The sequence below is a fragment of the Podarcis tiliguerta genome, assembly GCF_965153285.1.
Source record: "Podarcis tiliguerta genome assembly, chromosome: 3".
NCBI lineage: Eukaryota > Metazoa > Chordata > Lepidosauria > Squamata > Lacertidae > Podarcis > Podarcis tiliguerta.
Window position 1 is genome coordinate 105,280,619 of NC_139536.1, and position 6,000 is coordinate 105,286,618.

Below are 6,000 nucleotides of genomic sequence, written 5' to 3' on the forward strand. Positions count from 1 at the left end.
AACCTAAGCATAACATCACTCTCCCCATCTGTGAATAATATTTAAAGACATACAACTGCTCAAAGAAAACAGGAAACCCAAAGCAACACTGCATCCCGTTCGCCGAGCCCTAAGACTTTCTTGCAACGGTGCTGCATTGGACAGGGAAGAGGCGTCATTGCAAATTAAAAAGACATTTGAATCATTTATTCTTCTTCCCCACTACAGCACTGGAGTAGGAAAAGAGACTCCTAGCCAGCAACGGGCAGGAAAAACACTCTGCTGTGGGAGTGTGGTCCATATGCATGTGTGTGTGTGTGTGTGTGTGTATTGGGGGTGCATCCATGTGAGTGTGCATTAACCACACCCACTTCAGTTCATCACTGGCATATAACCCTCTGAGGGGTGGCCAATGCTCAGGGCAGAAAAGTTAGCTGCTCCAAGATATAAAACTAAACATTAAATCCTTGCCATAAATCCTTGAGTGAGTGAGAAACTTGGGTGTTAGGAATGGGCAAAACCATTGCCTGAGTTGGCTGATGACAAGCCTGGACTAAACAAATCAGTGTTGTGACTCAGGAGAAGGTAGTTTTGAAGGGTGAATAATAGTAATAATAATAATTTTTATTATTTATACCTCACCCATCTGGGTGGGTTTCCCCAGCCACTCTGGGCAACTTACAGCATATAAAAAAAATGGAAAACATCAGACATTAAAAACTTCCCTAAACAGGGCTGCTTTCAGATGTCTTCTAAAAGTCAGATAGTTGTTTATTTCCTTGACATCTGATGGGAGGGCATTCCACAGGGTGGGCACCACTACCGAGAAGGCCCTCTGTAGTGGCGCTACAAATTTATTATACAAATTTAATAAACAACAACAACAACAACAATAATAATAATCTTGGCACACTAGGGCATGCATTACTCGTTCATTGGGATACCCCCTCTGACAGCTCTTTGGAACCAAGGGCCCAAAGTCATCTTTGTTGTTGCAGTCTGGAAATATCCTCCTGGCTGATTTGCACTCTTTGCAAAAGCAGCAGCCATCAGCTCCATCCAATTCCCGCTGCCTGCAACATTTGGCAATCAAACAAGCCATTGTGGAATTATGCATTGGCAGGTCCTAATGGAAAGATTTTGTTCAGGTTGTTCCCTAAGAGATGGTCTCTGGTTCTGCTTGTGTTGGCTCGTTTGCTTCCAGGTCTGCATTGCTGATTGGTTGGTGCGCCTTCTGTCTCCGTTCCACATGCCAGCCACTGCAAGGTGACGCTGTCAGTTCTTTTAGGGTCCATCTTCTCATTTGTTTGATATCCAGGCACATGGAGAACCTTCCTGGACCTGGCTGTTGCAAGAAAGGCATTCTGCCCATGCTTAGAAACGCTGTTATTGCTTCATAGGGATATAAGAAGATTCCTGCTCCATCAGTGACCCGTCATCATGTTCTTATGGGGGACCAACCAGATGCCTATGGGAAGATTTCAAGCAGAATCTGTGCTTCAGAAGCAGCAAGACCATGATAGGCTTGGCATCGAAATCAGGTTCTGGGGTTACAGCCTGCCCCACATCCCTCCCAATCGGTCCTCTTCTGATCTACCAGCTGCATTCTCCACTCCCACCTCGTTTCTTCTTCCTACTGCGAGGCACGATTGCTCGGTCTTGGCTGCTCGCGGTTCCTCGAGATTATTCTGGGTTCCCATTCTCTGAGTCACGAGGCACCCGAAGGACATTGCTGCTGCTTAACGTCGTGAGCCCGAGGAAGACACCCTTTGCTCGCCTTGTCTGCTGCGACTTCATCCTTCAAACCACCCCCCTCTTCCCCTCCCTGCTTTGTCCAGATGGACCTGACAAGCCCGCACCTTAAAACAAAACAACAACAACAAAAACACGATAGCAACAATCTCATGGAGGGGTTAATTTGTTTAACAAATCGATTAAGGGAAAGGTGTATCAGTCGTGTTTAGATTGTCACGTGATAAGTCTCGCTCGCTTCTGTTTTGCTGCGTAGAGATCTGCTGGGAGAGCTGGCCTTGGGCAGCCGTCGCCAGCTAGATTAATAATAACCCCACCTGATTCTTATCACCAAGAGCAGGACCAAGAGCGGAAAACAAGCTCTGCTCAGTAGAGCCCCTGCGATTTGGACCTGAAAGCTTTTTAGACAACCGAATGGGGGTGGGAGACAGGAAGAAGTCACCGCACCTCACCACTCCCAGCTAAGTAGCCTCTTTTCGATGTAGGCACCCCTTGATTCAACGTGCTTCCTCCACGCCAGCAGTTAATGCAGCAGATGGACGCAGAGGCCAGGAAACGTGACAGTGGGAAGCAAACGTCGGGCTGGGCGCATCAAATCTGGTGCTTGCTGCCTGATCTCCGGGAGTTTTCTCAATCAGCCCTCTTAATCCGTCAGCTGAGCTGAGCTGACGCGTCCCTCTCTCTTTCCACCCTGCAGCCATGAATGGGCGCCACCTGAGATCTCGCCCCGCATCACTTATCCAGAGACGCTGCTAAGATGGAAACAAAGCCTCACGGTCCCCTGGTTTTCCTATCAGTCTCAGACGCAAGGATTTTTCTTTTCCGCCCCCGCCCCCTGTAACACTGCAGGCTTCCTCCCCTCCCACTCGCTTTCTTCTTCTTCACCCCTTCGCCTGCGATGAAGAAGAAAACTACCAGGAATCGTTTTTACTGGTGATTTCGCACGTAAGAGCTTTCCTCTGACGCAAACATGTGAAGCGCTCTGTGGCCGGGAGCTCCGAGGAAGCGCAAAGCTGTATTTGTGAATACCCTGCTCCCCCCACACTTAAGTAAACAATCTCTCTTGAAGCTTCCTTGCTTAGGGGCCCCCGGCCCGCTGTCCTTTTCTCTCCTCTCAATGCAACGCCTCCCCCATGGCAGGAAGAAGCGTCGACGGTTCTGAACCCCGCATGTTCTATGTGGGCCAGGAATGTTGCTTTAGACATTCCAGCAAATCGGTTACATAAGATGCACGCACAGTTAAGGGAAGCTCTGCGGTGCACACGAGACCAGAGTCCTCTTCGCTCGGTTCCCCTCCCCTCCGGTCGAGGGCTTGGGAGTGGGTTGGCCAGTTGTTCTTGTTTTTTATTTTAAAAAACCTACATCCAGCACAGATCTCCCTACTGCATCCCAGAGGCTCTGGCCCCATTGCTTCCCATAGCCTCGTGGGAATGGCCGTCCGACGTGTACTAGCAAGGAAAAGATGAATGAAGGTGCCCAGCCCAGTCTATGGGAAAATTACAGGGCGCCGGGCTCACGAGTGGTTTGTTTTCAAACCCAATGGAAGTTTAGCAATTTGGCCATTGCAAACGTCGTCATTAAAATGATGAGGTGGGCGGGGTGGGTGGAGAGACAGGGAGAGAAATAAAAAAATACCGGATTTTTTTTAACTTATTGAAAACAGAGCACACAACGTGACAAGCAAATAATAAAACTTTAATATTGGAAAGTGAAGGCACCAAAAGCTATCTCACGCCCCTTCCCCCCCGCCTCCCCCCCCGTCACCTTTTAGAATTTATCTGCTTAAACACAGGCTTTCCCCTCAGGAAAACGAGGATCCACGGGTTGTTTTTTTGGGGGTGGGGGTGGACGAAAAGCCGAGGTTTCGCAATTCTGGACTCTGCAATACGGAGGTTAGGAAAGGCTTTTTGCCTTTCCTAAGTGGCGATGAATGCGGATATTCCGAGATGGAGAAACAGCGTGATCTCGGGTGATGGCGTGTAAACAGAGGCACCTCTGGGCGGTGGGGGGGGGGGGTAAAGCATTGTTGACAAAAAGACGCCAAGGAAGCTGGAAACTTGGAACTAGATCGGCGTCGCCTTTTAAAGATTTTAATGTGCCTCTACACGAGCACATACAATATGTCTGACATATTTAAGTTTGGTTTCAATCCCCTGCCTTCTAACCCCCCCCCAACCTCACTTCACGTTATCATTTTGCAGTTATTTGCAAATCTGGGTCTCTGCAACCAGGCGAGCGCTGTCCAAGGTGCTGACCACGACCCTACGGTCTCCATGCAGGAGGTTAGCTGTCCGAGGTGCTGAATCGAAGCCCACTGCTGCAGTGAAGCTTTTCGCTGCGCAAGCTGCCCTGATGGATTTCTACCGCCGCTGCGACGCAGTCCGCAGCCGTAGCCGCTATCCAGGGTGCTGAACCTATATCTGCCATTGAAGGCTGTCGGCTAATGTGGAAGGCGGGGAGGCAAAACAACCGAAAAGAAAACCCCAACCTCCGCCCGATATCGTATCCCACCTCGACACTCCAGCGCCAGATACGCAGACGAGAGCCATGCACGACAACGCGGGAGAGAGAGGTTGGTTGTTCCCAGACAGGAAAACAACCACCATCTCTTAAAAGAAGGAAACGATATAGGTTTAAGTATTCTCTCCCTAACCCGCCCCCTCACGCACAAAGAGTTAAGGCTGCAGGAAAACTCTTAAAACGCACAGCAACATAAAATAATAAGAATAATAAAATCGGCCGTGTGAAATAGGGTTTCATTTCTTCTCCTTTCCTCTTATTCGCTCAGTCAGAAAACAACAACATGGTTGGTGAGATTACAGCTCTCCCAGAAATATATTTCCTCCACACCTTTGCGAGCGGGGGAAGCGGGGGGAGAAAAGGATTCCTATGAGGCTTTTATCCGTTGCTTCTCTTACCTTGGCTGCAGAAGAGCTCTGTCCGGTTGCCTCCGACGAAGGTTGTGAGACTGGGGTGCACTGCTGCAGTCGGGAAGTAAGCACAGCCGCTGCTGACCTCCCCGAGTCTCCTTCTTCAATGGAATGGGAGCTGTGCCCTCATCAAAGATGGCCGTCGTTTCCAACGTCAGCAGCTTTTAATAGACATCTATTGAGGGGCGGAGGAGAGGGAAAGGAGGGCTCGCGCGGGTGGGGGCGCAGGGAACTGGAGAGGCAGGCTGGCGTCTGTGGGAGCTTGACTCATCAGAAGCTGCTGCTGTTGCTGCACTGTACCGCAATCCTTTGCATTTTGCTCCACCGGTTATTAAAAGCGATAAATCTGTTTTAAAATTATTTAAAGGAGACACGACGGGGCGTGACCTTTCCTAGTGCGTACTGTAGCCTGAAGATACCTTGTTCACCTTTGCAGGGCATTTGTTAGCTGAAGCTTTGGTTGGGGGCGGGGAGGGAGAGCAATAATGCGGTAATGATTTGTTTTCGCCAAAGGGGTGGTGCGAAAAGGGTATCCCTCTGAAGTCTCCAGTACTCCATATATGGCCCGTCGACGTGGGCTTCTATTTTTATGTAAGATTTCTCTCTCCTTCTCTGTGTTGTTTTCTGTGCCCCCAGCAAGCAAGCCAACTTTGCATAGGGGCTTTAATTATGCCAATCTATCTGGTTGGGACCCCTCCTCCTTAGCAAAGAGAATGCAAACAAAATCGCCTTGTTGTTGTTTTGTTTTTACATTCCTGTCGGCAGCTTTACAATGTACAGTAGCTGTTAAAACGTCAAAAGTTATTTTTTATATTTACAGTGTATAAAAACTCTTAGTCTAAAGAACAGCAGTACACGGATGGCATGAATCCAAATTTCTCAGATCGTATCTATTTTGCTCATTTTAAAAGCTTAAGCTAAACTCTGAGAAGGCTTTCTTGCTCTTATCTGCCCAAATGCCACATTCTATTTAATCCATATCTAATGACATACGTAAAGCATTACTCCTAGATTATTAAGACAAGTAAGCATCAATCACACTATTGCATGCTTACTTCAGTATAGCAGAATCATAACGAAACTAAGCGTTGTTATGAGTTGAGACTGAAATGTATCTTTCCCCACTAAAAAACATTTCTGGCTGGATTCATGGGGCCCTCCAGGAGAGAGATCAAATACCATGCAAAATTTAAAAGTGTGCCTGTCAAGCACTGAGCTTGTGTGGGACATGAAGAAAAGCAGAAATACAGATTATTTGGCCCCCTTGAACATTGCTCTTTCTCCTTCATCCCTCCCTCTTCACCAAAAGCTTGATAGTTAATTGTACACTGAAAACCCA

The 6,000-nt window shown here is 48.2% G+C and overlaps 1 protein-coding gene across 2 annotated transcripts in view; it reads right to left on the reverse strand.

Annotated features, from left to right (window-relative positions):
* Nucleotides 1-4,799, reverse strand: part of SNAP25 (synaptosome associated protein 25) — a 76,082-nt gene extending 71,283 nt beyond the window's left edge. The window contains exon 1 of one of the 2 annotated variants that reach the window (XM_083432020.1): nt 4,650-4,799. The gene's annotated coding sequence lies outside the window, so the exon portion shown is untranslated. The remainder of the gene's footprint in view (nt 1-4,649) is intronic. The other variant, XM_083432019.1, reaches the window with a different exon arrangement.
* Between the last annotated feature and the right edge of the window lie 1,201 nt (nt 4,800-6,000).